The sequence below is a fragment of the Lutra lutra genome, chromosome 14 (assembly GCF_902655055.1).
Source record: "Lutra lutra chromosome 14, mLutLut1.2, whole genome shotgun sequence".
In the NCBI taxonomy this organism is placed as follows: domain Eukaryota; kingdom Metazoa; phylum Chordata; class Mammalia; order Carnivora; family Mustelidae; genus Lutra; species Lutra lutra.
Genome location: NC_062291.1, coordinates 44,248,091 through 44,268,391, shown reverse-complemented (window position 1 = coordinate 44,268,391; position 20,301 = coordinate 44,248,091). Strand labels below are relative to the sequence as shown.

The 20,301-nt window shown below is 34.8% G+C and overlaps 1 protein-coding gene, 1 non-coding gene and 1 pseudogene across 10 annotated transcripts in view; all 3 read right to left on the bottom strand.

Annotated features, from left to right (window-relative positions):
• The window catches only part of CCSER2 (coiled-coil serine rich protein 2), a 202,943-nt gene that overhangs the window by 115,977 nt on the left and 66,665 nt on the right, over positions 1 to 20,301 (bottom strand). The window contains exon 1 of one of the 9 annotated variants that reach the window (XM_047701702.1): positions 6,626 to 6,629. The exons of the other annotated variants lie outside the window; for them this stretch is intronic. The gene's annotated coding sequence lies outside the window, so the exon portion shown is untranslated. Of the gene's footprint in view, positions 1 to 6,625; positions 6,630 to 20,301 lie in introns of those variants that run through there. 9 annotated transcript variants of the gene reach the window in all.
• Positions 7,170 to 7,276, bottom strand: LOC125085346 (U6 spliceosomal RNA). Its single transcript, XR_007122877.1, has one exon. It is a non-coding gene; the product is annotated as a U6 spliceosomal RNA (small nuclear RNA).
• LOC125085314 (uncharacterized) lies at positions 9,359 to 9,464 on the bottom strand (annotated as a pseudogene).

Sequence of the window (20,301 nt, the reverse complement as noted above, 5' to 3'; positions counted from 1 at the left end):
CCAAAACTGAAATAAATGTCTGCTGTTTAAGCCACTCAGTCTATAGTGTTTTGTTATAGTAGCCCTAGGTGACTAAGACAACACTCAGAGAAGTAGATCTATATCATGAACAACTATTTAGGTCATATTAAGGTGTCTAGACTTTATGTCAATGAAAGAGGTATGACTGATAAGTTTTCACAAGTGGTAAATTGAGATTTACATTAAAGAAATATTCTGGTTGCTGTGTCCAAAATGAATTTAAGTAGGAAAGAAAAAGCAGTTTGTGGCTATTGCAGAATCCATGTGACATGATGGTGGCTTGGCATTAATCAGTGTCAGTGAGAATGAAGGATAAGCAGTTACAAAACATACTGAGGAGTCAGGATCTATAGAACAAAATCTCACTGAGCAGTAAGGAAGGAGCCACAAATAACTCCTTGGTTCCTGGCTTGAGAAACGCATGGATAATTCCTATTAACTGAAATAAAGTATAAAAAAAAAGAAAACCAAAACCGGTAGGAGGTAAAAGAATTAATACCTAATTTTAGAACCTGGTAATTTTGATATGCTTGCTGCATCTTTGGAAGACATGTTCAGCAGAGGACAATATATGTGAGATGGGCAAGAGATTTGAGGTGTGGGACTCAGCACCTCAGAGATGGCATACAAAGCTGAATAAGGAGTTGAAGACTGGATTCTAACATCTGTCTTAAACAATGTTCCCCTATTCATCTTCATAGGAGATCTATGCTTCTCAGAGTTTTATCAGAGATATTACTGAGACCTTTCAGTAAGGAAGCAGGCAAAGAGAGAAAGTAAAAAAAAAAAAGAAAAAATTGATCTATTGTAATTTTTCTGGCCCAGCTTAGAAATCTGTCATCTGCACAGGTAAGAATTATTATAGAAAGGGGAAAAAAAAAAAAAAACATGCAGCGTGGAGACTGGTTAACGTGGGAAAGAGTTTCTGTTCCACGTTTGTTATGCCAGGATCCTCTAACTGGCGAGCCAGGACTTCTTGACAGCCAACATCCACATGTACCTGTTTAAGTTGGGAGACCATCTAATAAGATCATTAGCTGGGAGTATGACGAAAAAAAAACCTTAAATCTATATATTCTGGCTCCCAGTGGTTTCCCACAAGCCTCATTGGAATTAAAACTCTGAATACAGGGGCGCCTGGGTGGCTCAGAGGGTTAAAGCCTCTGCCTTCGGCTCGGGTCATGATCCCGGGGTCCTGGGATCGAGCCCCACGTCGGGCTCTCTGCTCAGCGGGGAGCCTGCTTCCTCCTCTCTCTCTCTGCCTGCTTCTCTGCCTACTTGTGATCTCTGTCAAATAAATAAATAAAATCTTAAAAAAAAAAAAAACTCTGAATACATATTAGCAGAATCATCACAGAATTTCCTTGACCTCTGAGAATACTTTTCCAATCAAATAGAGCAAACTATGAGGTGGTAGGCCAGTTCTTTCTTCCATGAATCCCTCTTTCACTAATAAACTGAAGAAAGCCTTCACGTTTTTGACAAATGAATAGCACTATCTACTGTAATTATCATGCAGTAAAATTAATTTTTTCTTATTGTACAGTTTATGAATTTTAAAATACATATTATTTTGTGTAAGCACCAATACAATTAGGACAAAATAGTCTCTTCACCTGAAAAATCTTCCTTGTACTATCCAGCTATAGTTACACCCACCACCCACTCATATCCCCAATAATGATCCATTCTCCAACTCTACAGCTTCATCTTTTAAGAATGTCATATAAATGGAATCAGAGTTTGCAACCCCTTTAGATTGGCTTCTTACACTCAACAGAATACCTTTAAGATTCACCTAAGTTGAGGCACCTGGGTTTCTCAGTCGGTTAAGTGTCTATTATTTGGCTTAGGTCATAATCCCAGAGTCCTGGGATTGAGTCCTGCACTCAGCTCCTTGCTTGGTGGAGAGCCTACTTCTCCCTCTGCCTCCTGCTCCCCCTGGTTGTACTTCACCTCTCTCTCTCTGTCTCTCTCTCTCTCTGACAAATAAATAAATAAAATCTTAAACAAAAAGATTCACCTAAGTCACTGAATATATCAATAATTCATTACTTTTTATTGCTGAGTGGTATTCCTTTGCATGGATGTACCAGTTTGTGTATCCATGTACTCACTGAAGGACATTTTGGGTTTTTCCAGTTTCTAGCTGTTATAAATAAAAATTTGACAAACATTCATACACAGGTTTTTGTGTGAATATAAACTTTCATGCCCAGGAGTAGTGGGGCTGCTGAGTGACACAGTAAATATGTTTAAATTCTTAAGAAATTTCTAAGCCATTTCTGAGTTGCTGTATGGTTCTGCACTCTAGTTGTCAATGAGACTGGCCTTTCCCATATGCCCCTTTACAGCCTGACTGCAAATTTGAAGAGAACAGATCTTGTTCCCAGTTTAGGACCTCAGTCCCTATTTCCAAAGAGCTCAGTGAAGACCTTATTCCAAAAAATTGTGTTTCTCTGTTCTAACCTGTCTGGGGTTACCTGAGTGACTGACACAAAATGCATGTGTTTGTTTTGCCTAGCTTGGAATTCACACAGCGTAGAAAAGTAACGGGCATTGCTCAAAACCACTGGGAGACAGACAATCCACAATCACCCTGGAACAAAATATTATAGTTGACAAACATAAATGAATAGTGAAGCCACAAAAAAAGCCCACAGTAGGATGCATTCTCAGTAAAGACCTAAGAGGACCCAAAGCTTTCAACTCTAGATGATCTCTAGGCTCAGAAAAAGTAGAAAGTGAAGGTTAAGACAGAGTTGTAAATCATCAGGCTAAGCACTGAAGGAGTACCCAAAAAAAGAGCCAAAATGCAAAAATGAAAGATAACAAGGTTTTTTTAATTTTGACTTTGAGAATTTTTTACTCTCCTGCTTTGAATTCTTCCTTCTTTCTCTGTCACCCTCCCTTCTTTCCCTCCTTCCCTTCTCTCTTACTCTCACTCTCCTTCTCTCCCCCTTTTGTCTCTTTTGTTTGTTTATTTTTGGCATTTAAGGAAATCCCTGCCTAAAACACAGCTAAAGTAACACAAACTTCTCAGACTAAACATGATAAGCAAAAAGACTTTACAAAAATAGTTTTAAAAAACTACTTAAAAAGCAAACACCTATAGCCTACAAGCAAGTAACAAAACAAACCCTAAGGAGAGTGCAGAATATGATTTCCAGTATTGCCACATTAAAATATTCAAAATGTCTATTTTTCAACAAAAACTTAGGGTCATGCAAAGAAAGTATCATCTAGTCACAGAAAAAGAAAAAATAATAACAGAAATGATCCCTGATGAAGCTCAAGCATTGAACTTTGTCTATTGACAGCCTTTAAAACAACTGTCTTTGATATATTCAAAGAACTCAAGAAAACCATAGGCAAAGAATATTTAACCAAGTACAGAAGATGGGTAAAGAAGGAATATAAAAAACAAACGAACAAACAGAAATTCTGCAGTTAAAGTATGACAAATGAAAAATTCACTGAAACTGAGTATACATCCACAATAACTGAAAGCAGGATCTCAAAGAGATATATACACACCCACATTCACTGTAGTATTAGTTATATAAGTCAAGAGGTAGAAACAATCCAAATGTCCATCAAAAGATGAATGGGTAAATGTGGTATATACATATAATGCAATATTATTCTCCTTTAAAAAGAAGGAAAGCTTATGACATGCAACAACACAGATGAACCTTGAGGACACTTTGCTAAGTGATATACGCCAGTCACAAAATGACAATACTTTATGATTCCACATATATGCAGTATCTAGAATAGTCAAACTCATAGACATAGAAAGTAAAATAGTGGTTATCGGGGACTGGGAGGAGAGGGAAAAGGAGAGCTTGTTGTTCATTGAATACAGAGGTTCAATTATGCAAGATAAAAAAGTTCTAAAGATCTGTTCTACAACAATATGAATATAATTAATGCTACTGAACTATACTTTAAAATAGCTGAAATGGTAAATTTTATGTAATTTTTTACTACAATTAAAAATTAAGAAAGAAAGAACAATTAAGAGTTAACGCTTAAGAATTAAGAAATGATATAGTTGTAAGCCCACATTTTTGCATACCTACTTGATGCCAGTATTGTGATAAGCATTTCAAATATATTATCTTGATTTGGTCCTCATGAAAAAAAAAAAAATCACAAGAATTTCAATAGCAGATTTGAACAGAGAGAAGAAAGAATCAACAAATCTGAAGATTTGTCCATTGCAATTATTCAGGCTACATAGAAGAAAGAAAAACAATAAAATAAATAAAATTTATTTTATAAACAAAAGGCCTGACCAGAACCACGATTAGATACCACTTCAAACCAGTCAGAATGGCTAAAATTAACAAGTCAGAAAACAACAGATGTTGGCCAGGATGCAGAGAAACGGGAACCTTCTTATACTTAGGTGGGAATGCAAACTGGTGTAGCCACTCTAGAAAACAGTATGAAGGTTCCTCAAAAACTTAAAAACAGAACTACCCTACAACCCAACAATTGCACTAACAGGTATTTATCCAAAGGATACAAACACAGTGACTTGAAGGAGCACATATGCCCCAATGTTTATAGCAACAATGTCCACAACAGTCAAAATATGTAAAGAGCCCATATTGACAGATGAATGGATAAAGATGATGTGGTAAATATATATATATTATATATATATATATACACATATTATAATATAAATATTATTATATATATATATATTACTCAGCCATCGAAAAGAATGAAGTCTTGCCATTTGCAATGATGGAGATGGAACTAGAGGTTATTATGCTAAGCAAAATATGTCAGAGAAAGAAAAATACTGTATGATTTAACTTATATGTGGAACTTAAGAAACAAAACAGATAAAGGGGAAGAGAAGGAAAAATAAAATGAGATAAAAACAGACAGGGAGGCAAACCATAAGAGACTCTTAACATAGGAAACAAACTGAGGGTTGCTGCAGGAGAGGTAGGTAGAAGGATGCAGTAACTGGGTGATGGGCATTAAGGAGGGTACTTGATGGAATAAGCAATGGGTGTTATATGCAACTGATAATGAATCACTAAATTCCACCCCTGAAATAATACCCTATATGTTAACTTAACTGAATTAAAATAAAAAAAATTTGTTAAAAGCCTGAGAGATTTCTGAAGATACTGTCAAGGCATTCCAACATATGCATGATTAAGAACTTCAGAAGAAGAATGAAAAACAGGCAGAAAGAATATCTGAAAAAATAATAGCCAAAAATTTCTCAAATTTGAAAAAAGACAAGCATTTATACAATGAAGAAACAAACTGAATTACAAGAAGGATAAATGCAGACAGCATACCAATTTGAATTATATTCAAATTGTCAAAAGCCAAAGAAAAGATGTAAAGCACCAAGAGAAAAGCAAGGCACTGTATGCTAGGGATCCAGAGTAAGATGAAAAGCCAAGTTCTCATCACAAAGCATGAAGGCCAGAAGCCAATGGGATGACATGTTTAAATTAAAGTGCTAAAAGAACACTCAACCAAGAATTCTCTATCCAGGAAAACTACCCTTCAAAAATAAAGGAGAAATTAAGAGATTACCAAATAAAAACAAAACCAAAAAACTGAGATTGTAACTAATAAACTTGCCTTATAAAAAATTCTAAGAGGAGTCATTCAGACACAAATACATAAAACAAGAATTATATGTTAATGTGTGCACAATGTATTAAGATGTAATTCATGACAATAACATGAAAAAAAGGAAAAAATTGTATAGAAACAGAGTTTTTGTACACTACTGAAGCTAAGTTTGTATCAATCCAAACTACGTTGTTGTAAATTCAGGATTTTCATTGTAATTCCTAGGTAAACAAAAAAATATTTTAGATATAAACATTTGAAAAATTAGACAAGAATCAAAATGGTATATTGCAAAAAATCAATTAAACTCAAAAAAGCAAGTGAAGAAATAAGAAAAAGTGTAAGACATGCTGAAAAAATAGCAAAATGAGATAATGAAATCATTCCTTATCAAATCATATCCTTATCTGTGACTACTATAAATGGAAATAGGTTAAATATCACAAATGGCAGAGTGGTTTAAAAAAAAAAATCAGGGGCGCCTGGGTGGCTCAGTGGGTTAAGCCGCTGCCTTCGGCTCAGGTCATGATCCCAGGTCCTGGGTCCGAGCCCCACATCGGGCTTTCTGCTCAGCAGGGAGCCTGCTTCCTCCTCTGTCTCTGCCTGCCTCTCTGCTTACTTGTGATTTCTCTCTGTCAAATAAATAAATAAAATCTTTAATTTAAAAAAAAAATCAAACTATATAGTAACCTTAGACTCACATTGCATCCAAAGACACATATAAGTTAAAAGTAAATATGCAAACAGTAACTAGAAGATAGCTGGGTGGTCACACTAGTAGCAGACAAAATACTTTAAGTCAAAAATTATTATAAGAAACAACAAAGGATATTATATATTGATAATAGGTGAACTAACCAAGAAGATATAACAATTATAGACACGTGCATACCAATCAACAGAGCAAAATACATGAAGCAAAGACTGACAAATTTGAAGGAAGAAATAAAGAGAGGTCTACAATAATACCTGGAAATGTTAATACTATGCTTTCAATAATGAACAGATTATCTGGATAGAAGATTGTTATGGAAATAGAGAACTTGAACAATACTATAAACCAATTGGACCTGGAAGGTAAGTATACATATAGGTACAAATACAGATACATGATATTTAAGTATATACAACACATAATATAGATTTATATTTATAAACATTATATTACATAAATATATAATTGCATTATATATTATATTAACATAAATATATGATCACATTTATATTACACATTATGTGTTATATATAAAAATACAAACATATATGTACACATATACACACAAAATAAAAAAATTTACCCCACAAAAGCAGCACACATCTTCCCCTTATGTGCATGGGGCATATTCTCCAAGATATAACATGATATTCACAAAATAATCCTCAACAACAAACTGAAATCACATGAAAATCTTCTTGGTCCAAATGTAATGAAATTACAAATCATAATAGAAAAGACCTAGAAAATTCACATATATGGAAACTGAACAATGCATTTTTTAAGAACTTTGCAATAGTTTTATATTTTTAATAAAAATATGGAATGCTTCACAAATTTACATGTCATCCTTGCCTAGGAGCTATGTTAATCTTCCCCAAATTGTTTCAATTTTAGTATATGTGCTGCTGAAGCTAGAACTGAACAACATATTCTTAATCAACTGATCAAAGAAAAACCACAGGAAAAATCAGAAAATACTTAGAGAAAAATCAGAGCAAAAATACAACATACCAGAACTTACAAAATGGAGCAAAAACCGTACTCAGAGTGAAATTTTTTGCAGCAAATGCCTACCTTAAAAAGAGAAGAAAAATCTAAAACTCAATAATCTAACTACAGCTTATGGAACCAGAAAAATAACAGAAAACTAAACCTCAAAGTTAGCAGAGGAAAAAAAAAAATAGAGATTGTGCAGAAAAAAAAATACAACAGAAAACAGCAAAACAGAGAAAAACTAATGAAACCCAAAGCTGGTGACATATTTATCACAAATATGACAAACCATTAACTATATTGACAAAGAAAAAAAGAAAGACAAAACTATAAAAATAACTAAAATCAGAAGCAAAAATGGGGACATTACTACCAACGTTACTAAAACAAAGAGGATTTTAAGAGAGTATTATGAAAAATCTGAGCAATAGTACACAAATTAGACAATTAAGATGAATGGACAAATCTGTAGATGCATAGAAATTACCAAAATGACTCAAAGAAAAAAATAGAAAATCTGGACAAACTTAAAACAAGAGACACAATCAGTAATCCACAAACTGCCCCCCCCAAAAAAAAACAAAAAAAAAACCTCTACCATATCAGATGGCTTAACCGGTGAATTCCACCAAAAATTTAAAGAATTAACATCATTCCTTTCCAAACTCTTCAAAAAAATACAACACTTCCTAACTCATCCTATGAACCCAAAATTACCCTGATACAAATGCCAAACACTACCAAGAAAATAAAACTACAAACCAGTATCCGTTTGATACGGATATAAAGATATAATATACTAATATATTCAACCAATCAGCATAATAAAAAGATTATACAACTGGGAGTTATCCCAGGAATACAAATTCCACATGTAAAAATCAATGTAATATACTGCATTTATAGAAGGAAAGAAAATAACCACATCACCTTAATTAATACAGAAATAGCATTCAACAAAATTTATCATCTTTTCATAATAAAAATATTCAAAAAAGTAGAAATATAGTGGAACTTTCTCAACATGATAAAGGACCTTTATAAAAAACCGACACCTAACACTCTCTAGAAAAAGACTGAAAGTTTATTTCCCTAAAATCATAAGCAAAACAAGGATGTACACTTTCACCATTGCTATTCAACAATGTACTGGAGGTTCTAGCCAGACAATTAAACAAGAAAATTAAATAAAGAAGTATTTGAATTGGTAAAGAAGTAAACTACTTCTTTTTTCACAGATAACATGATTTTACTTTTTTTTTTTTTTAAGATTTTATTTATTTATTTATTTGACAGACAGAGATCATAAGCAGGCAGAGAGGCAGGCAGAGAGAGAGGGAGGAAGCAGGCTCCCTGCTGAGCAGAGAGCCCGATGCGGGGCTCGATCCCAGGACCCCGAGATCATGACCTGAGCCGAAGGCAGCGGCCTAACCCACTGAGCCACCCAGGCCCCCCGATGATTTTACTTTTTCAATACTGTTTTGATATTTGGGCACCACAGGATGATACATATATTATATATATATGTATCATCCCAAAGAATCCACAAAAGAACTACTAGAGTAATAATAAACTCAGAAAAGTAGAGGGGTTAAAATATAAACACTGAAAAATCAGTTACTTTTTTTCTATACACCAAAAGAATAAAAAAAATTTAAGAAAAACAATTTCATTAACAATGGCATCCAAAAAAAAAAAAAACAAAAAAGTCTAGAATAAATTTAACCAAGGAGATAAAAGACTTATATGCTGAAAAGTACAAAATATTGCTCAAAGAAACTAAAAAAGACCTAGATAAGTGAAAAGACACTTTGTGTTCATAAACTATAAGAATTAATGTTGTTAAAATGTCTACTAATCAAAGTAATCTATATTTTCAATGAAACCTTTCAAAATTTGAATGGCCTTTGATGTAGAGATGAAAAAACTGAATCTAAAATTCAAATGAAAGTGTGAGGCACCTCAAATACCAAGAGCACTGAAAAACTACAACATACTTGGAAGACTCATACTTCTTGGTTTCAAAATTTATCTTTGTGATGAAGTAATCAATTAGCAATAATCGCACCTCGGATAAACCTAATTGGTTATGATACTGCCACTGCACAAAGCTTGTGAAGAAGTAATCAAAAACATGTGATTACATATTACTGCAGTATTCAAAACAGTACACTACTGACAAAATGACAGACATACAGATCCACAGAACAGAACTGAGAGAACCGAAATAAATGTATACATCTCTGGCCAACTGATTTTTGACAAGGGTGCCGGTATCACTCAAGAAAGGAAAGAGTCATCTCAACAAATGGTGCTGAAAGAGGTAAACAGCCACATGCAAAAGAATGAAGTTGGACCATTACTTCAACCATAATAACCTGTACAAAAATTAATTAAATGGATCAACAACCTAAATATAATAACTAAAATCATTAAAATTTCAAAGAAAACATAGAGGTAAATCTTTGTAACTTTGGATTTTGCAATGAATTCTTAAGATATGGCATCAAGAGCATAAGCAATAAAAGAAAATATAAATTGGACTTCAAAATTAAAATTGGATTTCATCAAAATTGTACTTCTTAGGATATTTCAATAGAGCAGAAAGACAACATATAGAATGGAAGAGAATATTTGCAAATCATGTATGTGATAAGTGTCTAGTATCAAGAATATATAAAAACACAAGCAACCAATTTTTTTTAAAAAATGGACAAAGAACTTAAATCGACATTTCTCTGAAAAAAGATAAATAGCCAGCAAGTAAATGAAAAGATGCTCAACATTACTATTCACTTGGGAAATGTAAATCAAAACCATAATAAAATACCACTTAACATCTAGTAGGATGGCTTTAATTAAAAAAATGTTTTAAAGTAAAAAAAGTTAAAGGAAAAAAGCAGAAAACAACTACTATCAAGAATAGAAAAACTATAAGCCTTATATATTGCTGATGGTTTATAAAAATCATTTTGTAATTCAGCTGCTTTAAAAAGTTTGGCAGTTCCTCAAAAAATTAAATGGAATTACGATAAAGTACATGCCCCTCAAAAATTTAAAATAGGTACATAAACAAAAACATGTACATGTATGTTCATATCAGCATACATGCATGTTCATATCAGCATTATTCATAATAGCCAAAGGATAGAAACAACCCATACACTCAATCTTCAATAGCGCCCTTTAAGGTTGTGGGACCAGCGCTGGCTTCCACTGGTACACTCGATCTTCAATACTGCTGCACTAACATCTCTGCTTCAACCTCATCAATGTTCGATATATTCATCCCATTTCTAATAAACATCCAGCCCTGAAAGGACAAGTCCCTAGGCTCTTGCCTTCTTTCCCTCCCTTCTTGTTAATGATTCTTTTTTTTTTTTTAAAGATCCTTAATACCTAAAGGGAAATGGAGACAGCAAACATGACAAAGTGTCTTGAACAGTTGCTTGATTTTACAGCATGGTTACATGGGAAAGACATGTAAAGGGGCCCCCTTAATCAGCAGTTACCATGATCTGGGTATGGGGTATATTCAGTAGATGACTATCCCAATCTCCATAAAGCCAGCCCAGCATGTACAGCACTTAATCCAGGGTCTTCCACTAGGCGTTTTAGGAAAGACAGTCTTTCAGATAAACAAACTTGATAGCAGCTTTCATCTACTCCACCAGGCTACTTGCCCCCGAATAACCCACTGTGTAGAGCCATTTATGACTTTTACATAGTTATATATATTCTCTTCTACTCTACAGCACTCAAAACCAAAGATACTGCCCCTATATTAATCACTCTCACAATCCATTTCAGTAAAAATTCTTCAAGAAGCTGATGATGAACAGATCCACAAAAAGAAACAAGTCCTTGGCACTATAACCAGCGGTTTCAGAAGTTTCTTGGCTTTGCCCTCCCTCCAACTGGACTACATTTCTTGCAACCAGAGGTCATAGCAATACTGTCTGTTGTCCTAGAATATTTTTCCCATTGCAGGTGGCTTCAAGACTACTGGTTGTAGTTCAAACTGACTGAAATCTAAGCTTGGTTCGGCTTCAGAATCAGCTCTACAACTCTACATTACTTTCATTTTAGCTATTACACATAATAATAATCAAGGAATTGTATATTTACATGATTTCTTATATATGTATCCAGTCAGCCATCTCATTGGGAGTTGAATCTATCATCACATCTAAATTCCATTCCACAACTTTTGCCTTTAGTAATGGATTACAGGAGCTGCAGTTTCATATCATGAGTGAATATATAGCCATCTAAGAATAAAAAATTCTACACTTCTTTGCCCTTCATCCTTTCTCTTCTCAAACCACATGTTTCAGTGAGTCAGGGTTGATAAAACAGATTTCACTTTTTATGACACAAACTCCAAGAACTTTTCATGCTGACTATGAAGAGTTAAAACAAACTTCCTAAGTTAAAAAACACAATCTTCCAAAAACTGACCTCAATTCAGACACCACTAGCTAAAACTCAAGGGTTCCCAGGCCCTAAACTTCTGATCAAGTGGCTACAAATCTAGAGGTTCCCAGTACTCCCTCAGGTTCAATAATTCAGTAGAAAAACTCACAGAACTCAGGAAGGCAATATAGTTGAAATTACAGTTATATTACAACAAAACGTGTTATCAATCAAGCCCAGGCAAAAGAAGACACACACAGGGCAAGGTCTGAGATGATCCCAAACAAAAATTCTATATTCTCTGTGGAGCCAAAAGAAGTCACTATATAGTATAGCAATGAGTAACAATATGCATAGAGTATTGTTAACCAGGGATGCTCATCTGTGATTCAGTATCCAAAGTTTTTAACTGGAGTTTCATTACATAGATAGATTGATCAAATTACCGGCCATATGCTGAACTCGATCTCCAGCCCACTTCCTCTGCTCCCTAGAGGTGAGACTAATTTTACATGGCTCAATGCCCCAACCCTATAATCACAGGTGTGGTTTTTCTTGCATTCTTTACCCTCATCCTGAGGTACCTCATTAGCATTAACTATTAAGGCCATCATGAACAAAAGCACTCCTGTCAGTTGAGAAATTCCAAAGATGTAGAGGCTTCCAAGCACAAAGTAGATACAAAAGCCACCTGAATTCTTTGTTATACAACATAAGACTTACTAAAAGACAAAACATCACAATAAGACAGCATGTTATTGGCGGAAGAATAAACTCATAGGGGTACGTGGGTGGCTCAGTCATTAAGTGTCTGCCTTTGGCTCAGGTCGTGATCCCAGAATCCTGGGATAGAGCCCCATGTCAGGCTTCCTGCTCAGTGGAAAGCCTGCTTCTCCCTCTCGCTCTGCTGCTCCCCTTGCTTGTGCCGTCTCTGTCAAATAAATAAATAAAAACTTAAAAAAAAGGAATAAACAGATCAACGGAACAAAACAAGGCTCAGAAGTAGACCCACCCAACTACACTCAACTGACTCAGACAAAGAGGAAGGAGAGAGAGCTCAATGTAGAAAGGACAGTCTTTTCACAGTGCTGCAACTCTTAGACAAAATTATATGCAAAAAAAAAAAAAACCGCAAATGCAAGTATTAAACAGAAATTAACTCAAAATGGATCATAGACTAAAATGTGAAGTACAAGACTATAAAACTTTTTTTTAAAGATTTTATTTATTTATTTGACACAGAGAGAGAGAAGGAGAGAGCATGGCAGGGGGTGGGGGCAGCAGGCAGAGGGAAAGAGAGAAGCAAGCTTCCTGGCTGAGCAGGGAGCCCGATACAGGGCTTGATCCCAGGACCCTGGGATAATGACCTGAGCCAAAGGCAGATGCTTAACCAACTAAGCCATCCAGGCATCCCAAGATTATAAAATTTCTTAAAGTAGAAAATCTACATGACCTTGGGTTTAATAATGATTTGTTAATTATAATACCAATAGCATTATCTTTGAAAGAAAACACTGATAATTTGGAATTTATTTAAAACTTCTGCTCTGTGCACTGGGTATTATATGCAAATAATGAATCGTGGAACACTACATCAAAAACTAATGATGTACTTGTATGATGACTAACATAACAATTTAAAAAAAAGCTTCTGTGGGCACCTGGGTGGCTCAGTGGGTTAAAGCCTCTGCCTTCAGCTCAGGTCATGATCCCAGGGTCCTGGGATTGAGCCCCGCATTGGTTTCTCTGCTCAGCCGGGAGCCTGCTTCCTCCTCCCTCTCTCTTTCTGCCTGCCTCTCTGCCTACTTGTGATCTCTGCCTGTCAAATAAATAAATAAAATCTTAAAAAAAAAAAAAAAGAGTTACAGGTTAGTACTTAAAAAAAAAAGCATCTACTCTGTGAAATACGCTTTTAAAAGAATGAAAAGACAAGGCACAAACTATGAGAAAATACTGTAGGACACTATATCTGATTTAAAAATTTATATGCAAAATATACAGAGAACTCTTAAAACTCAATAATAAGAAAACAAATTAATTAAAAAATGGGCAATAGATCTAAAGTGATACTTCACCAAAGACATACAGATGACAAGCATATGAAAAGATGCTCAACATTATTATTAAGGAATTGCAAATTTAAAAACAATGAGATACCACTGTACACCGAATAAAATGTCTAAAATCCAAAACAATGACAATACCAGCTGCTGATAAGAATGCAGAGCAACTGGAACTCTCACTCACTGTTAGTGGGAATGCAAAATGGTACAATGACTTTGCAAAATAATTTGGCAGTTTATTTTGAACAAGGCTTTTAACATAGCCCTACACATGGGTGAGCAACTGCACTCTTTGATATTTTCCCAGATGATTTAAAGAAACATCTATTCACAGAAATACCTGTATGTGGATATTTATGGCAGCTTTACTGATAATAGCCAAAAACTGGAAGCAACCAAAATTTCCTTTGATAGATGAATGGGTAAACGAACCATGGTACATCCAAAGTAATATTATTTCCCGATTTAAAAAATGAGGTATCAAGCCACAAAAAGACATGGATGAATCTCAAATGCATATTGCTAAATGAAAGAACCCAGTATGAAAAAGCTATATACTGTATGATTTTAATTATATAGCATTCTTTAAAAGGCAAAACTATAGAGATATATCAGTGTTTGCTGGGGGTTCACTGGGGAAACCAATAAATAGATGAAGTATAGGGAACATTTCAGGATGGTGAAACTACTCTTTTTGATACTGTAATGGTGAATACAAAACATTAAGCATTTGTTGAAAATCACTGAACTTTACAGCACAAAGAGTAAATTTAATGAATGCAAATTTGTTTAAAAAGCTTTTAGGAAATCAGGGTCCCTGGAGGGAGTGCAGAATGTGTCAAAAGTCTAAATGTATTTATTACACATGTATGAAACAAACTCACTGAAGAGGATGAGTGGTATACGGTGATGACTTAAGTAACTTCAGAAATGAAAGGAGTCTAAGACTAAAGGCTAAGAAATTCTATAAGCAGTGTACTCTAGTTGATAAAGGTGCTTCCTGTTGAGGTACAATTAATAATTCTGAAATGACTATAAATATATACTGGAATTGAACAATTACATAAATGGATGGCTGATAAAAAGCAGTTTTCTTCCTCTTAGAGTGGGAGACTACAAACAAATAAGGGGAAAAAGCAAAAATGATGCATTTGGTAATGGGTTAGAATTGGACACATTAATATGTGAACTCATGTTTAGCTCAAAATATAAATGGTTACATATAGAAATATTTACAGATATATGTATATACACAGGTTAGTACACACACATATATCTCCTCTTTCAGCTGACAAAATCTAGAACCAAATCCCTGGCTGCCACACACCACTAACACACTTTTCCAATTAGAAACTAAGGCTTTTCGGGGCAGCTGGTGTGACTTAGTTGGTTGAGTGTCCCGACTCTTGATTTCGGCTCAGGTCATGATCTCAGGGTCATGAAATCAAGCCCCACGTTGGGCTCCACGCTCAGCAGAGTCTACTTGAGATTCTCTGCCTCTCTCTCTGCCCCTCCCCCTACTCATGCACACATTCTCTAACTAAAATAAATAAATCTTAAAAAAAAAAAAAAAAACAACTAAGACTCTGGAGAAGGGGGTTGATTCTAAGACTGAGGCAGAAAATACAGAAAATGAGTCTAGAGCATCGTACAATGCCAGAAAAATTTAAAAAAAAAAAAAGGTACCCAAAACCAAAATAACAACAACAACAACAACAAAAATACAATGATAGGGTTATGGATTAGAACCAAAAATATAAAATATGTAAGTCCATACTGATATAAAGAAATGATGGAATAAATAAATGAGGAATAAGACAAATCCCTTTCCACCTTGCAGGAGAAACCCAAATAATTTATACAGAGATACCCTACACTTAATGAGGTGGGTTATAACTAGCTATTCCTTAAGTGTGGGATGCCCAAAGTGGTATTTCCCAAAGAGTACAGTACAGAAAGAGAGAAGAAAAGGAAAACTTTACTGTGGAGAAACCTGAAAAACAACTATCTCAAGCCAGGGTCAACAGCAACAATGATAAGTCATACTGACGGTATGTATCCTTGCTATGATGTGATGAGAATGCACTTTAACTCTGTGGTCTTCTGCCCAAAAACATATTTCCCCAGTCCAATCATAAGGAAAGCATGAAACAAATCCCAGTTGGGAAACATTCTAGAAAATATGACTAGGAGTACTCTTCAAAACTGCCAAGGCCATCGAAATCAAGGAAAGTCCAAGACACCATCACGGCCAAGAAAAGTCTAAGACATGACTACTACTTATAATACAGTATGCTGTATGGAATCCTAGAACAGAAGAAGGGGAAAACTGAGAATATCTAAATAATATGGACTCTAAGTAATAAGATACCAATATTGGTTCATTATTGTGGCAAATATGCTATATTAATGTAATATACTAATAATAGGGGAAACTGGATGTGGGATATATAGGTACACTTTTTAATATCTTTGCAATAATTCTGTGATCTAAAACTCAAAACTGATGAATTACTGAACTTTACATGTGAAACTAATCATGTACTATATGTTGGCTAATTGAATTTAAATAAAAAAATCTAAAACTCCAAAGTTTACTAAAAATTGAACATTTACTAGGATCTTAATATTAAGAAATGACTTAATTTTTTAGAGATACAGAAATGAAATTTAGTTATGTCTGAACAAGAGTCCTTACCTATTAGCAAAACATTGAGAAATAAATAATTTTTAAGGCATAGTGAAATAGCTACATATAAATGTACAACTGTACATTTACATATAAAAACTTTATGGGTGCGTGGGTGGCTCAGTCAGTCAAGCATCTGCCTTCGGCTCAGGTCATAATCTCAGGGTTCTGGGATCCAGGCCTGTGTCAGGCTCCCTGTCCAGCAGGAAGTCAGCTTCTCCCACTCCCTCTGCCTCTTCCCCCCTGCTCATGCTCTCTCTCTCTGTCTCTCTCTCTCTCAAATAAGTAAATAAATATTTTAAATTACATTATTATATCACATAAATCATGATGATATGTAAGACTCACTCAAATTAATCCTATTTGGGAAGAGGAGTGGGTAAATAGGGATATAAATGAAAAAAGGCCATGATTCTGATCATCCTTTAAGCTGAATAACTGGTATAGTGAACCCCCTTGATTCTTCTCTCTAGGTTTGAATAGGTATAAAATTTTCTATAAAAAAGTAACTGCCTGATTTAAAAATTTAACAAAAAGGGCCAGATGATAGACTCTAAGAAATCTCTCAGAAAGACAAAGGACAAAATAATATTAATAATAATAGTAAAAGAAGAATGAACAGAAATAGAAAAATAGGAGAGAATAGAAGCTGATAAGCTCATGTGAGACATAACAACTATTAGAAATTCTAGGAAAAGGGCACAGAAATGATGGGAGGGATAAAATAATAAAAAGAAAAGAAAAGAAAAGAAAAATTTCCAGATTTGAAAAGGATAATGGACCAAACTCCTCATTTTATTTTTTATTTTTTTTTAAGATTTTATTTATGTATTTGACAGAGAGAGAGAGATCACAAGCAGGCAGAGAGGCAGGCAGAGAGAGGAGGAAGCAGGCTCACTGCAGAGCAGAGAGCCCGATGCGGGTCTCGATCCCAGAACCCTGAGATCATGACCTGAGCCAAAGGCAGAGGCTTAACCCACTGAGCCACCCAGGTGCCCCCAAACTCCTCATTTTAGAAGGCTTCAAAAATTTTTGTTTGTGATTATCTGATACCCAAGACATAGTGAGTAAAAATAAATACAGACTAACACTCAGCCCCAGTAACTTCCAATCCAGAGTTCTTCCTTATCTCTCACTCCCATCACAACATTGAAAAATCCCTGCTCACAGAAATTTCAGAAATGTCAGCATTGCTACAAGACTCTACCTGAGTCTTAAAGGCTGAGGCAGTTAGTCTAACCACAAAGAAAACTCAAATAGCCAGATGCGATGACAGTGACCAAGTTTAAATGAGCTTATAAAATATCACTACAATACAAACATTTTACAGAAGAAATTTCCTTAAAATAGAGCTTGTTCCCAGACCAAGAGAACAGAACAAGGCTCTACTGACACGTCTACACAAATCCTTTACAAAGAATACCCTATGACACAAAAATCTTAAAAAAAAAAAAAAAAATTTAAATGACCATTCATCACTGTATTCCCTGTGAATTATATAACTAGAAAGAGAAGACTTCCATCTATAGCTCAATGCTTTATAAATTTCTCTTTTGCTCTCAAGAAACACTCATCTTAGATTTTCTTCCATTCTTCCCAGGAACAAACCTACCTTAATACCCAGGAACACCTTACAAAAATAAACACAGTATATAAGGTCACAAATCTAAGAGCTCCAGAAGAAGAAATGACTACTCACTGTTTCATTTAGGGATCTCCATGCTGAAATTATTATTTCTAACAAAATATTTTAAGAATTCTACTGTAATAAAAAATAGGAATTTCAGAGAAATGAAATAATTTTCCTGATAAAGAGAAAATGCCTGGTATAATCCCTGTGAATATGTTAGGTTACACAGCAAAAGAGGAATTAAGGTTGCAGGTGTAATTATGGCTGCTAGTCAGCTGACCTTAAAATAGGGATTTTATCCTGGATTATCCAGGTGGGCCCACTGTAATCACTCTTTAGAGTGCAAGAGGGAGGCAGAAGAGAGGCAGAGAAGGATGGTCAAAGAGATGTAGTATTGCTGGGTTTAAAGACAGAGGAAATGGAGAGGTGGTCATAATTCGAGGGCAGCTGCTTGAAACTGGAAAAGGGGGGGGGGGATTCTCCCCTAGAGCATCCAAAAAGAATATAGCCCTGCTGACACCTTGATTTTAGCCCACTGAGACCTGTATCTGACTTCTCACCTTTAGAACTATAAGATAATAAACATGGGATGTTTTAAGGTACTAAGTTTGTGGTAATTTGTTAAAACAGCAAAAGAAATCAAATATATTGTTTCTTTAAATTCTATAATAAGACTTATTTCTGTTTCTTCTGTTTTAATTCCAATCCTACTCCTATTGCCTGAAAACTTTACAGTTTAAGTATCTATTCCCTTCTTTCTGGGATACTTCTCAGTGGGTCTAAGAGAAAGGCCAACACAGAAGCAAGAGAGAAAGGCCAGCATATAAGCTGAAAAGGAAGCAGAGAAGAGTCAGTGTGTGACCTTGTGTGGAACTTCTACTGGCAGTAGTCCTGTAACACATTGTAGCCTTCGGCAAAAAATCCAAGTCAAGTTCTGCTTGACTTGACTTGGACTTTTTTTTTTTTTCAGGTTTAAAAATAAAGGTATTTATTTTTTTAAATTAGAGACATCTGCAGTACCCCACTGCAAGTGAGTCGGGTTTCACAAATGTAGTTTGACAAGTTATCAAAGAAAGAAACAAATAGAAAAAGAAACACAAAACAACAAAAACAAATTTCAGAGGGAAAATCAAATCTATAATTGGTACAACATGCTATCTAAAATATCCAATTTTGAAAGGAATAAGAAAGAGTGATCCATATTTTAGGAGAAAAATTGTCCATAGAATTGTCCATAGAATTTGGGAGTTTCCAAATGTTCTCATATGTTGCTTAATAAACAATAGACAAATACTTCAAAACAGCTACTATATTAAAAGAAGGAAAGCACATTTGAAAAAAAAATTAAGGGAAGTATGTAAACAATAGAGATAGATTCCATACAAATTTTAGGATTATTTGCTCCAGCTCTTTGAAAAATACCGGTGGAATTTTGATCAGAATGGCATTAAAAGTATAGATTGCTCTAGGCAGTATAGACATTCTAACAATGTTTATTCTTCCAATGCAAGAGCATGGAATGGTCTTCCATCTTTTTGTGTCTTCTTCAATTTCTTTCATGAGTGTTCTGTAGTTCCTCGAGTACAGATCCTTTACCTCTTTGCTTAGGTTTAATCCCAGGTATCTTATGGTTCTTGGTGCTATAGTAAATGGAATCGATTCTCTAATTTCCCTTTCTGTATTTTCATTGTTAGTGTATAAGAAAGCCACTGATTTCTGTACATTGATTTTGTATCCTGCCACATACTGAATTGCTGTATGAGTTCTAGTAGTTTGGGGGTGGAGTCTTTTGGGTTTTACATATAAAGTATCATGTCATCTGCGAAGAGATAGAGTTTGACTTCTTCATTGCCAATCTGGATACCTTTTATTTCTCTTTGTTGTCTGATTGCTGTTGCTAGGACCTCTAATACTATGTTGAACAAGAGTGGTGAGAGTGGCATCCTTGTCGTGTTCCTGATCTCAACGGGAAGGCTGTGAGCTTTTTCCCATTGAGGATGATATTTGCTGTGGGTCTTTCATAGATAGACTTTATGAAGTTCAGAAATGTTCCCTCTATCCCTATACTTTGAAGTGTTTTAATCAGGAATGGATGCTGGATTTTGTCAAATGCTTTTTCTTCATCAATTGAGAGGACCATGGAGATTTGCAA